The 15305-nt window shown below is 42.4% G+C and overlaps 1 protein-coding gene across 2 annotated transcripts in view; it reads right to left on the reverse strand.

Moving 5' to 3' along the window:
* The window catches only part of stard9 (StAR-related lipid transfer (START) domain containing 9), a 171875-nt gene that overhangs the window by 107760 nt on the left and 48810 nt on the right, over positions 1–15305 (reverse strand). The gene's annotated exons all lie outside the window — the stretch shown is intronic.

The following is a 15305-nucleotide window of genomic DNA, read 5'->3' on the forward strand; positions in this document are numbered from 1 at the left end:
GGCAACGCTTTGAGTATTTTAAGCTCCAATATACTTTGATAGATTTGGTACTAACACATTTGCAATGACCAACAGTAAAAACATTTTATTTTTTAATTAGAGCATATTGGCATAAAAGGGTTTACATATTATACATACAATGATAGATAAAATTATATCGCAAGGTTGCCAATGCTCTGAAAGTCTCAATAGTACCCATGTGTTTGATACTTCACAATTGGTATTGTCCGAATATCGCAAATGGAAATGGTGGCTGTTTCTCTTTAACAAATCTGCACTCACTTTTCCCTTGGTCTTGTGGGATAGGGCTGCCAGAAATGTAAGGTTCTCTCAGCAGAGTGGTATTGTTAAGACACCCGATTTAACGGGTTTGGATGAATGCTCTCTTCAGTTAAGGGGCCTGCGATGAATCATGTAAACCCCAGGATCTGTGGATATAATGGATGATGTTGGCACTCCGATTCCCAATGTTGGCTGAGGGGAAGGTGACAACGAGGCATACAAACAGTAAATTAATGAGGAGGACAGTGCAACTAATCGGAGAACTAGGGTGGAGAAAGGGATGGAGAGGGAAAGCAAAGGTTACTAGAAGATAGTGACCATTTTCACAGGAGTCAAAACACTTCTAGAAGTAATGAACATCTGTCCAGTGTAAATGAGGAAACTAAAAGAAAGTTTTAACAAAGTACTAGCAAATACTGGGACTGAAAATTTATGAATTCCCAGAACAAATTGACTGCCACCCCAGAGCTTTGAAAGGGGTGGCTCAAGCGGATGGTTATCATTTCCCAAAACGTTCAAATTTCTGGTGTGGTTCCAGCAGATCAGAGGGTAGGAAATATCATCCTATTATTTTTCAAGACTGAGACAACATTGAAACTGCAAAATGCTTTGGGGACTTAACAAAGTGTACGTGGACAGATAGCTTCTCTTGTCCAAGTAATCCAGAACTATAGTTACAAACTCAAAGGATGGTCTTTCAACCGTGAAATGAGGAATAGACCACAACATTTTGCAGTGAGTTGTGGTTGCAGCTCAGTCCGTCATGCAAACTAGGCTCCATCACCCCCCACTCCCATCTCCATCTACTGTGCTGAGGCCCTGTACAAGAAGGGACAGAGCCGGCTGTACTTTATGAGGAGGCTCTGCTCCTTCAACGTCTGCACTAAGATGCTGCAGATGTTCTACCAATCGGTGGTAGCCAGTGCCATCTTCTTCACTGTCGTGTCCTGGGGCAGCAGGGCGAAGGCCGCCGATGCCAACAGGATTAACAAACTCATCAGGAAGACTGGCTCCGTCCTGGGGTCAGAGTTGGATTCATGGGAGGTGGTCTTGGAGAGGTGGATGCTCCACAAACTGCAGAGCAGCCTGGACAATACAGCTCACCCTCTCCATGACGCACTGGTTAACCTGAAGAGCACCTTCAGCAACAGACTGGTTCCACCAAGATGCAGCACAGACTGCCATAGGAGATCCTTCTTCCTTGTGGCTATTAAACTGTACAACTCCTCCCCCTTTTGTCGTAGGGTAGACTGACTCTCTCCCCTCCTCCCCAATCTTTGCACATACCCGATCCTTTCCACTCATCACTTTAATATCATGTTTCATGTATATTGTTGTGTTTTATGACTGTTGGCAGGCCAATTTCCCTCCTGGGATAAATACATTTCTATTTGTATTGTCTCGTCGTCTTCCAATGTGTTTGCTAAATACTGACGGAACAACAGGAAGGACGTAGGGGGAGATGCAGGATAAAAACTGGTTGCCTAGTTCTCAGCTTGCAATCTCCATCAGCAGCTTGGCATGGTTGCAGACGCCCCAGTGATCAGGTGAATAGATAAGTGTGCACGGAAATCTCATGGGGTATTTGCCCCAATGTTTCATTTTCAGGAACAACAACTCCCTATCACCTTACTTCCAGAATTGTTCAAATATTTATCAAATATGATGTTCTGTCAGGTTGCACGGAAGAAGGTTTAAACAGCAGGGATCCAGGGTATAAGAATGTGGCTGGATGTCATACAAATAATTCCATATTGTAAACTGCTGTTTTGTTTGAGGTGCACAGAGGGAACCTCAGCAACTAACGACATAGCACTTGTGTGGGTCAGAGGCTTTGTATCAAGATTTACTTATAGCAGCAAACACAAGGGTCAAATAAAAAGGGCACAGATGTATTGACATACGGCCGGGCCAAGAGGTTGTGTGCTGCAATAGCCAAGCCATAATAATGTAAACCATCACCCAGTCAAAGGCTGGAACAATCGGTAGCATTACTTTCACCAGCCCAGGCTTGTTACAACATCAATTTGCCAGTAGTTATAACAGTACCAGGCAGTAACTAATTCTGCCATGCATACTTTTCTTAAAAGTATTGTGCTAAACCAGACTTGCTGCACGTCTGAATGCACAATTCTGAGTTTTATGGAGAGCTAGGGCAGTATTTGACTTAATCCAAATTTAAAACACATTGCGTTCACTATCAGCACAAATAACATGCAGAATGCAGAGACATCACTGTTTTCTTAATTTATTTTGAGAGGACTAGAATACAAAAACAGGGATGTATTGCTTTATAAAGCCCCTGTCCCACTTAGGAGACCTAAACAGCAACCTCTGGTGACCTTGCCCGCACCCAAAAAAAAATTCAAGTTCAAGGTGACCTGGCACTGAACGGGGCTGGCACTGAACGGGTTAAACCTGCCTGGCTTGAAGCCTAATTGATACTTATGCACGTGATAATTATTATCAGATCGGTAACTACAAACCAGTCAACCTTTGTCAAGTCAAAATGGGAATGCATGCTTCGACACTCCCAACAGGTTCTGGGGTACAATAGTTAATCTCTTTCAACAAACATTCAACAATACAATCTTTCGAATTTGCTCATGTTCTGTTGAACTTGAATGACTATTTTGAAAACTAATCTAATGATTTGAAAGCCTTTGTGGATACTGAATGGGGTCAGCTTTGAAATAAAGAAATGATTTTGCCTTTTTTTTTTAAAAGAACACCCTAACTAGATAAGAATTTGTGATGTTTAAATCATGCAGGAATGGCATTAAACCTTAATTATATAAAATTAATTCCAACATCTTCACATATTGGATGGCATCACACTGAGAATGTGCAAAATATAAACCATTTAGAGATGATTCATTTACTACATAATACATTCCTTTGTGAAATGCTCTTTATAATGCAAAGAGCCCTGCCTGTGACTTCCTTGAGAAATGAACCAGTAAAGGAAACACTCAATTCACATTACGCCAAGGCACCAGACTGCCATCCTTCATAACTCAAGACCTCTGCACCCACAGACAGAATTGGGGTTCAGTTCATGTCTTCTGCTAACTAGTTCACCAGTCAGAGTAGTTACTGACAGTGGCATTGTAGGGCAAACAGTACAGGGACAATTCATATCCTTGTCATGAGAGATGGAGAACATTCTTAAAACAATCCCTCTACATAGCAACATTCATTCTGTACGCCATTCTCTGCTGAAATTTATGAATATTCTTTTTGTTCATCAGTTATCTCTACAAACTTCAATAAAGAGACTGTGTTAGTCAAAAGATGACGGCACTTGGATGGCATGTGATGTAGCAAATTTAAACCAAAATTTTATTTTAATTTAAAAGTTATGGCATATGAAAAAATGTTCTTCTATATTAAATTAGGTGCAATGCCTAATTTACAGAATGCATTTTATGGAATTGATTAATCTTCAGTTTCAAGTAAAAACTTAATTAAATTAGTAGATTTAGGAGCTAGTCCACGTTGAGAATGATTGTTCTAAATTTTGAACAAAGTTATATCCCTGGACAATATAACATTGTACAATATATCACATATAAAATTGGGCCATGAGTTACAAAACATTCCTTTATGAAGAGGTTTACATAACCTGGAGTTCTGCCGATGGCTTTCATGATGAATGAACCAGAAGTGAAAAGAGTGAAGAGTTGTTCAGCAGATCAGACTCCATTCACAGGCAGCACTGATTTCAACCCAGTCAATGCAGATTAAGACAAAATAAAGGAAGCAGAAAATGAAGAAGTGTTTTGACAAAGGGGCTTCAACCTGTAACGTTACCTCTGGTTCCCTTCACACAAATGCAGCCAGACCTACTGACTACTTCTATACCGAGTAAAGGATTCAGACTCACCACCCCCAAGTTCTCAAGGCCCCTATACTCAAAATGCCAGAGAGATGGATTTCCAGCAACACCTAATTTTTAAGCAGCAGTCATACAAACTAAAAGGACTGGGATCATTTGGCCCCTTTAACCGGCTCTGACATTTAGTAAGAATATTGATTTGAATGCAACCACAACTCCACATTTGCATGTAACCGTGGTTACCTTTCACTTCCTTACTCAACCATCTATGTATGCTAGACAAATATACAAAAAACACACTTTGAGGAATATAGGTCCAAAGATTCATAGTCATCAGAAAAAAACCCCTCCGCCAACCTCATCCACTGTATCCGTTGTTCAATCGGCAAGGCCAAACGTAGAATGGGCAATCGTTCCGCTGAACACCTTCGCTGAGCCCGCCTGATCTTACCTGATCACCCGGTTGCTAAACACTTTAATTCTTCTTCCCATTCCCACATGGACATTTCTGTCCTAGGTCTCCTCCGTTGTCAGAGTGAGGCGAAACACAAATTGGAGGAACAGCATCTCATATTTAGCTTGGGCATCTTACAGCCCAGTGGTATGAATATTGATTTCTCTCACTTCAAGGCAAAACCATGGGATATCCCTCTGCAACTGGATCCTTGACTTCCTCATCGACAGATCACAATCCGTACGAATTGGCAGCAACGCTTCCTCCTCGATAACCATCAGCGCAGGAGCACCCCAAGGTTGTGTGCTCAGTCCCCTGCTCTACTCACTCTATACTCATGACTGTGTAGCCGGACACAGTTCCAACTCCATCATCAAATTCATCGACAACGCTACCATTGTTGGACGAATTACAGATGATCATGTCAGAGTATAGGAGGGAGATCGATCGACTGACCAAATGGTGCCAGACTACAAACTTGCTCTCAACCTCACTAAAACCAAGGAACTGATTGTTGACTTTGAAAGAGGAAGGTAGAGGATCCTGTCTTCAACGACGGAACGACGGTGGAGAGTCAAAATCTTCAAGTTCCTGGGCATGCAAATCTCTGAAGATTTGTCCTGGAACCAGCACATTGATGCAATCATAAAGAAAGCCCATCAATGCCTCTACTTCCTTAGAAGATAGAGGAGATTCGGTATGTCAACGAATACTCTTTTAAAGGTTACAGTAGAGAGTATATTGACAGATTTGCATCACAGCCAGGTTTGACAACTTGAACGCCCAGGAAAAAAGAGAATTGCAAACATTTGTGGTCACTGCCCAGTCCATCACAGACCACCACACCATCCAAGAGCTCTACAGGAATCTCTGCTTCAAAAAGGCAGCCATCATCATCAGAGACCCACCCACGCTCTCATTTCACTGATGCCATCGGGAGGGTGCTACAGGAGCCTGTAAACTGTAACGTCTAGGTTCAGTTTACAGAATGCTATGTTTACATATTTGATGTGCTGCTGCAAGTAAGAATTTTGTTGTTCCGCTTCGGAACACATGACAATAAAACAATCTTGACAGCTTTCTTCACTGATTGCAATTCCACCAATGTTGGTGTAATCTGCAAATTTACTAACCAACCCATCTACATTTACATCCAAGTCATTTATCACCACTACAGAGGTTCCAGTGCAGATCCCAACACCAGCCATAATAACACCCTTTCACCATTATGCGTACGCCAATTCTGAATCCAAACTAGCCCTTTGAAAATCATGCACCGAGTCACCGAAATGCCTCTGTGTTGTAGAGCTCTAATCTCACACCTTTTAGATTTTTTTTTTAAATTTCTGCTGCAAAAATAATAATTCCACATTCCCCACAATTTATAGATTTAGTTAATTAATTTCCCACTCCCACACCTAGCTTTCGAAACCCACTTCTGTCCTCTTCACAATTTATTCCTAGCTATATTTAGGTCATCAGCAAATCTAGCACATATATCTATTGTGCCTTCTTCCAAGCCAGTTATGTAAATTGTAAAAATCTGTGGTCCTAGTATCATTCACTGTTACACAGCACTCACACTTTGCTAACAAGAAAAACCTGTCTTTCAACTATTTCCAATTAGCCTGTCAATCTTCTATCCATGTGTAGGAAAGAACTGCAGATACGGGTTTAAATCGAACGTAGAGACAAAATTCTGGAGTAACTCAGCGGGACAGGCAGCATTTCTGGAGAGAAGGAATGGGTGACGTTTCGGGTCGAGACCCTTCTTCAGACCGAAGATATAGCTAGGAAACCTAAAGATAAATGCCCGCCCCCACACACCTCCTCCGCTGCCCCCCCCCCCCCCCCCCCCCCCCCCCCCCCCCCCCCCCCCCCCCTCTTCATTCACAATTTGTTCTTGCTTTTACTTTCCCCAATATCCTTACATAAAATGAACTTCAAAAATAAATAAACAAGCACAAATAGCTATCCACCTAAGATGAAAGTCAAATATCCAGATTCTGAAACATACTTCTTGGGCTTGGCAAGGAGGCAATTAAATGGTTATTTTGATTTTTAAACTAAAATTCCCGATCGGCAGCTTGCCTTCACCCGTGTCACTGATACAGTTCAAACAGAGTCACCAGAATGCAAAGTGCCATAAGCTCATGCTTTCAAATTACTTGTCGGAAAGCTGTTGACATTCAGAAAATCCTGGCTGCCCTTCCTTATACATACATCATAGAAAGTTAACAAACAATTATGAAGGCAAACAGTTTAATTCCCATGCAATAAAGGATTTGATGCACGTGTAATAAAACCCTATCACAACCATTGGCTCATGATGGGGTTGCCCCAAGAATGTTTTTGGTGTCTTCCCTAAAGGATATATATATTTGCAAGAGATCATGCAACAAGTAATTATTTGAGGGCAGATGGGGGGGGGAAAGAAAATGTTCCATGAGAAGTGGTTGAAGCAGACTTGGCTCATATTCACAAGTGTTTTGAACAGTCAGGCAATTTCTTTGAAACATACAAAATACATGTGGACATAAAACTGAATGCTTCCTCTGACTGGGGTGTCACAAACAGTGGGGTGTTCCTAAAATCAGAGCCCAGCTACTCAGGACAGAAATGAGAAGGAATTTTCTCACCCAGAAGGTGATGATGAATGTTTGGAATTCTCCACCCATAAGGGAATGAGGCAACAATCACTGAGCCACATTAACATGGACATGGTGGGTCAGGGCCTGTTCCGTGCTGACTATAACTCCACGGGAAAAATTAATAGATTTCTAGACACAGGGTCTCAAAGGGTTAGTATAGTGAAGAGTCACTGAGGTAAAAATACTAAAAAATACTAAAGAAAACGTTATAGTAAAGTGTTTAAATCAAAAAGTAAAGAGGGGAGTGAAACTAAGTAGAGCAGAATCGTGGGCAAATTTAATCTTATTGTAGATTGGATAGATAAAAGTGGAAATGCTAGCCACAACAATTAATTCAGAGTGTATTCAGGATTGTTTGCTAAAACAAAACATTATGCTTTGGGAAATGAGCAATAATGAGCAATAAACCAACCAGGGAACAGATAGAATAAATGTTCTCAGTGTAAATGATGCCTGGGAAACAGTGAGAGTGAGAAAATTGGGTCTGGAATTTTGAGTTACCCATATTTTGGGCAATGTAAATACAATTAGTTAAAATGCACTGGCAAAAGGGATTAGCAGATCATAGTAGACATAGCCATGTACAGCTTTGGCCCACTGGCATGTGCTAACTATGAAACACCCGTTTACAGGAATCCTACATTAATAGACAACAGTGACAGAAATTTAAGCAGATAATTCCACGATTCCCAGCAACAAATTAAAATATATCCCAATGAGGAAGAATTCGTAATTGGGGTAAAGTGAACCTACCTTGGCTAGTGTGGGAGCCAGCACCTTACAAGGTGTGAAACTCCCAGAATTGTTGTTTCTGATAAGACAGGGGACTGCGAAAGTTGTGGCTCTGTTAAGTTTAGCTAGTACAAATACATTTCTACAATTAGCTGCGAACAATGACATGTTAGCTGGCTGCAATTTAACCCCTGCAGCTCACATCTGGATAGCTGTATTCAAAGGGCATCATGTGCAGGAAGGAACTGCAGATGCTGGTTTTCACCGAAGATAAGACACAAAATGCTGGAGTAACTCAGTGGGATCAGCAACATCTCTGGAGAGAAGGTACGGGTTCAGTCTTCTTCAGACTTGTTCAGTCTGAAGAAGGGTTTCGACCCAAAACTTCACTCATTCCTTCTCTCCCTGACCCGCTGAGTTACTCCAGCATATTGTGTCTATCTTCAATGGGCATCAATCACCCTACAGAATAAGGAAGCTTGTTTTTCAGCAGCGTATTCAGTAGACTGTTCAATTCTGTAAAGGGCCTGTCCCACTTTCACAACCTACTTCACAACCTTTTTTACTCGTGGACATTTTTCATCAGGCTAGAAAAAATGCCCCGACCGACTTGATGCCACGAGTACCTACGACTAGCATCATGGCCTGCTACGACCTACCTACAACCTCGTGACGACCATGCTGCGAGTATGAGTCAAGGGCAAACTCGGCAGAGGTCTTGAATTAGGCCGTGAAAGTGGAACAGGCCCTTTAACATGTTAATCCAGTGTCAGATAGCATCTATGGAGAAAAGGAATAGGTGACATTTCGGGTGAAGACCCTTCTTCAGACTGAGAGCCAGGGGAAATGGAAACAAGAGATAGTTCTGTAAACATGTTAATCCAGTGTCTTTTGTCTTTCTACATGTTCAGTCTTCAGTCCTTCGGTTACAGTTCCATAGATGGTTTGTTTTGTTAGTTATGTGTTCAGATTTTAATTAATGTCTGTAGATATTTTAATGCTTTGCTCTGACACTGTTTTGTGCTTGAATAAAAGTTTTAAAACACCACAACTGGACTCAGCAAATTATTGAGAATTCAGTGATGCCACAGCTAAGCAAGAAAGTTATGGGTTCTCATTCAACTTGATGCTCTCCACAATATAGCAAGTTAGCAACGAGACTGAAATTTGGGATATATTCAGAAATCAGCAATGGACCATAAAATTATTCAACACGAGAATAAAACAGGATGAACTAGCAAGATATAAAAACCCATAAGAGTTTAAAGTATATAAAAAAATGTCAAAGTGGGCCTCTTGGAGAGCGAGGCTGAGGAAATAGCTAGGGAGAACGAGGAACTTGCAGAGGAGTTAAACAAATCTCTTACCAAGACTTAGCAGTAGATGGTATTGTGAATATCATTCAGATGCACAGCTGTGTTAGATTTATCTGGTGTGGAGCATTGAGAAATTAATGCCATTACATCATTTTATCCAGTACTATGCTGAAATGTCAGCCTTGATTTTGTGTTCAAGTGTCTGGTCTTGAATCCACCACATACTGATTCAAACTACTGACAGCATGGCTCATGAACGTAATTTCTGCTGATCGGAAAAAGCACAGTGGGAAAGATGCCCTCTTTTCTGCATCCCAACAATATTAAGGTTTGACTGCTCAGCCTGAGGCAAGGATTCTGCATTATCTCAAACACAAGACCAAAGATCCTATAGCGGAGCTGTAGGATCTTTGCACAAGGACCAAGTTTCAGTTGACATGAACAAAGGTCTCGGCTCAGAAGGCTGATTTTGTTGTTAGTGCATAGTATTGGAAGAACCATACAATTTTCTTGGATAAAGCAATAGAGCATTGGCAGACTTCACGCTTGTGTCCCTGATAACTAAAGAACATCATCATTTTGCTTGTTGGCTGCAGGCTTGGGTGTTATACGTAATTGAACAAAATGACTGTCGTGGAGCAGTTACTTCTGTGCCAGCATAACATGGTTAATGAGAGGGTTCTGTACAATTCAACTTTGTTTCATTCTCAGTCACATGGGGTATGATGATATGCACATGAAACCATTTGCAACTTTAGTTAGTTACGCTGTAATATTACTTTTGGCGTGGCAAACAATCTTGCATGGTGGGGTGGAGAAGGTTTGGTTGGTTTGTGTGAGAACTCTGAAGCAAATTACACAGCTACACTTCACTGGTTTTCTAAATTGACTCCTCCCAATTCCTTTTAAACCTTTTTTGAGAAAGCCAGAAAAGGAAAGCATATTAAAATTATGGGGCAATTAGAACTACTGTTTTGCAAGTTGAATTTGAGAAAAATTGTGGCTGAATTGTGGACCATGTAAGCAAAGTTGTGGATAAGTAATATTAACTATTCATTTAAGTAATTTTCAAACGTCAGCACACCAAATCTTTTTTGGGTCATGGAAACCAATTTTAAATTCAAATGCAAAATATTGTAGAATGCTAGAAATTGAAATTAAAATAAAAACTGCTGAAAATAGCACAAAAGAGAAAGAAACACTGTTCATGTTTCAGGTCAAGAAACACCTTCCTATTGATGCTACACAAAAATGCTGGAGAAACTCAGCGGGTTCAGCAGCATCTATGGAGCAAAGGAAATAGGTGACGATTCGGGCCAAAACCCTTCTTCAGATGGCACATCCTAACTGCACATCCTATTGATGCTGCCTGACCTGAGTCTTTCTAACATTTCTGTCTCCGTTAAAATATGTAAATAACTTTTAAAGAATATTTTATTCCTCTTAAGGCTGAGATTTTTGAGATCAGAGCAGAGAGCCAGGGTGTGAGTTGTTGCAGGCACTTACATGTATCTGATGTCACCTTCAAAGTTCTATACATATACATAACCCCCCCTCCAGACATGACAACGGGTCTCTACTGGGGACCCTTTTTCACACTGAAGGCCTCCACCCTATATAGGCCTCTGGCGAGTCCAAGCTATCTACCTTCCTCCAGCTCACCCCTCACCATCAGTTGTGTGTCCAGTATGCCCCCCTCTCGGAACCCCTATCTTACCTGCAGCCAGTGGCGGACTTGCCAGGGTGTCAGCTTGCCCGATGGCAAGTGGGCCCCTGATGAAGTGGGCCCCTATATCAAGTGGGCCCCTGATGTAGTGGGCCCCCTTTGTCTCGTGGCAACCAATATTTTTAGACCCAGCAACCCAATCTGATTCATTTCCTTTCTTGATTTCAGCCATGGTGACGGATGATGGCCTTTTCACCATGCAGGAGCAATGGTTCTGTGTTCAGCAGAATATTGGAAGCGTTCAGTGGCCCAAAGCAAGAAAACTAGCGGCCAGGTCCTGGCTCGCACTTCAGTGAATTAGATAGTGGACCAGCTCCATGGGTTCATAACCTTGCGAATCACACCAACATTTTCAATCCCAGTTTATAACTTGCCTTTCATCTTCAACCTCAATGTTCAACCTCAATGAGGGAAACAGATCCGGGTTTTCACCTCCCTTGTACTGTCTTACATTGTTCCCGAGCAGCTTGCTTGTAATCTTATTGTACTTTCAAGACATTTCTCACTATCTGGAATGCAGTTTCTCTTTTCTCCCCCATTCAAAACCTGATCGCAATGTCTTCATAAAAATAGAAAATGGTGGTTGAGGCAAAATACTAATTATTCAAACCTTTTGGTCCTGTATAATTCTGACAGATTGACACTGCATCCAAAGTGTACTGAATGCAGTATCTTCAACTCACTGGAATGTTTCCGAAGTTGTCTGTCTAATCATAATTTGTTGCGCCATTGTGTTGCAATTTATATTGGTTCAATGTTATTTTATTGTCGCATGTGCCTAGGTACATTAAAATCCTTTTTCTGCATGCAGTTCAGTAAGAATCCTACTATATATAGGCACAATCATGGCCGCTAGGGGCGGCGCTGACTTCAACATCGCGGAGTCCTGGGATCCCTTTGCTGAGGGTCGCCAGCGTGAATCTCCATCCAACTCAGCCTGTGGACTTCGGGAGCTGGTAAGAAGGGCCAATTCGGAAGTCTAAGCTGCTGAGGGTGTTCTTCCGTTCCGACGTCAGAGTTCCATCATCCCAGCGAGAGGGCCTGAACATCGGGCCACCGTTGAGGTGACTGCGGGAGGTTCAGGAGTACCCGACCACGGTTGAGCATCAAAGAACATCAAAGAGGAGGATGACTGAACTTTGGTGCCTTCCCTCACAGTGGGAAACGTTGATTCCGCATTGTGGAGATGTTTATGTTAAAGACTATCGTGTTCTGTGTTCTTTTTTTATTCGTATGGCTGACCCCAAATTTCACTGTACCAATTGATGCATGTGACAATAAATGTCTCTTGATCTTGATCTTGACAATCATATTGAAGTACAAGTGTAAGAATAGTAGATTATACTAACACAGTACAAAAGTCATCAAGTTTCCAGTGCTGTTTTGTGTGATTCAAATCCAAAGTTGTTAACAATGTAGAGTCTTAACTTTGGCACAAAGGCCCGTGATCCTGGCAGCTGCACTAGATCAGAGCTGCAAGGCCAACCTAGCCAGGCAATGTTGCTGGTGTCCTGCACCACTGCTCTGTCACTCCGTGCTGCTGCAGGCTGCATGCGATCCGCAGAGCCACTTGGACCAATACATGACTTAATCGAGCCCCAGGCTGCTGCAGGGCCTCCAGCGGCTCACTCCACCAATGCCTCAATCCAATCACATCCACCCATGAACACATCGTGTGTCACCTCACATGGCCACCGCTCTGACTCTGTGCCAGTGGCACCTCACGCAGCTGACCCGAGCACCCAGAACATCTCCGAGGCCATGGAATGCAAAGCCCCAGTCACTCATTGGCACAGTTGTTTTCTTGTGCCTGCTGCCGCCATATTAAATTGGCATTCTTTGAATGCAATAGTGACAACATTCACTACTGAAAATATTAATACTTTTAATAATTGAAAAGGATTTAATCATTTGTAAATTGATGCCCAGGAAGCAGTCATTCAACTTGGTGTGAACTTGATGGCCGAAAAACGTCTTCAGGATGACTCAATTTCCTTACACCTGATATATGATACTTACCTAGGTAATTGTTATTTTAAATGACATGAGGATATTTATATGCACTGCCACCTTCCCCAACTATTAGAAAGAGACTTCCAAAGCCTGCTTGTGTATTGCGTGCTTTCATTGTCTCTTAACCTCATTCTAATCCTCCTATTATATTAAATCTGAGACGATATCTTAATGACCTTTCTGCCAATTCCTATTGTCACCATGTCATGGCCTCTTAATCTATAGGCATCTATTATATTTGCCTTTGGTCTCTTTCCAAATAAATCAATCATACCCTCGAAATGATTTTGAAAGTATTTTGAAGCAATTATTTTAATCTGCTGATAAAAAAAAAATTATAATTGCTGACTTTGTTTTTGACTTCTGTGTGGCTACTCTTCAATTGTGAAAAAGGAATCTTATATTGCTTGTTTGTGAATAACAAATGACTTGGATATTTTATCCAGGTACTAATTGCAGAGATTAATCAATTTCCTCCACATCCCAAGTCTGTATGGGTTTCAAGAGCCAAGAGTATTTTATTGTCAAAGAAGGAACTGCAGATGCTGGAAAATCAAAGGTACACAAAAATGCTGGAGAAACTCAGCGGGTGCAGCAGCATCTAGGGAGCGAAGGAGATAGGCAACGTTTCGGCCAGAAACGTTGCCTTTCTCCTTCGCTCCATAGATGCTGCTGCACCCGCTGAGTTTCTCCAGCATTTTTGTGTTTTATTGTCATGTGTCCCCGATAGGACAATAAAATTCTTGCTTGCTGCAGCACAACAGAATATTGTAGGCATAAATACAGAACAGATCAATGTGTCCATATACCATAGAATATATATATATATATATGCACACACACACACACACACAAAAATAAACAGATAAAGTGCAATAGGCTGTTATAATTCAGAGTTTGTTTGAGGTTGTGTTTAATAGTCTGATGGCTGTGTAGAATAAGCTGTTCCTGAACCTGGATGTTGCAGATTTCAGGCTCCTGTACCTTCTACCTGATGGCCATGGAGAGATGAGTGTGGGTCCTTGATGATGCTGGCAGCCTTTTTGAGGCAGCGACTGCGATAGATCCCCTCGAGGGAGGTCAGAGCCGATGATGGACTGGGCAGTGTTTATAACTTTTTGCAGCCTTTTCCGCTCCTGGACACTCAGGTTGCCATACCAAGCCACGATGCAACTGGTCAGCATGCTCTCTACTGTGCACCTGTAGAAGTTCCAGAGAGTCCTCCTTGACATACCGACTCCGTAATCTTCTCAGGAAGTAGAGGCGCTGATGCTTTCTTTATGATTGCATCAGTGTTCTGGGACCAGGAGAGATCTTCGGAAATATGCACACCCAGGAATCTGAAGTTCTTGACCCTTTCCACCATCGACCTGATATAAACGGCTGTGGGTCCCCATCCTACTCCTTCCGAAGGCCACAATCAGTTCCTTGGTTTTGCTAGTGTTGAGAGCCAGGTTATTGTGCTGGCACCAATTGGTCAATCGGTTGATCTCACTTCTATACTCTGACTCGTCCCCATCAGTGATACGTCCCACAATTCGTCGGCGAACTTGATGATGGAGTCGCACTATGTCCGGCTACGCAGTCATGAGTATAGAGTGAGTACAGCAGGGGGCTGAGCATGCAGCCTTGACGTGTTCCCGTGCGGATTGTTATCAAGGATGACACATTTCCACCAATACGGACAGACTGTCGTCTGTGAATGAGGAAGTTGAGGATCCAATTGCAGAGGGATGCGCAGAGACCCAGATCTGAGAGCTTGGTAACCAGCTTGGAAGGGATGATGGTATTAAATGCCGAGCTGTAATCAATGAATATCAGCCTGACGTGAGTTTTTGCTGTCCAAGTGGTCCAGAGCGGAGTGGAGGGCCAGCGAGATCGCATTCACCGTTGATCTGTTGTGGCAATAAGTGAACTGCAGTGCGTCCAGGTTTTTGTCGAGGTACGAGTTGATTTGCGCCATGATCAGCACTTCATCACCATGGACGTTAGTGCCACCGGTCGATAGTCATTGAGGCACGTCACCTTGCTCTTCTTGGGCACTGGTATTATTGATGCCCTTTTAAACCAGGTGGGAACCTCAGACCTCATAGGTGAGAGGTTAAAAATGTCCGTAAAAACTCCAGCCAGTTGGTCCGCACAGTTTTTTAAAACACGTCCGGGTATTACCATCATGTCCAGGAGCTTTCCAAGGGTTCACCCCTCTGAAGGATCTTCTGACGTCGGCCTCTGTGACTGTGACCGAAATACCATCACGGTGAATGGGGGCTCGGGAAGGCACATCAGTATTCTC

Source organism: Leucoraja erinacea, chromosome 9 (genome assembly GCF_028641065.1).
Source record: "Leucoraja erinacea ecotype New England chromosome 9, Leri_hhj_1, whole genome shotgun sequence".
NCBI classification, from domain to species: domain Eukaryota; kingdom Metazoa; phylum Chordata; class Chondrichthyes; order Rajiformes; family Rajidae; genus Leucoraja; species Leucoraja erinaceus.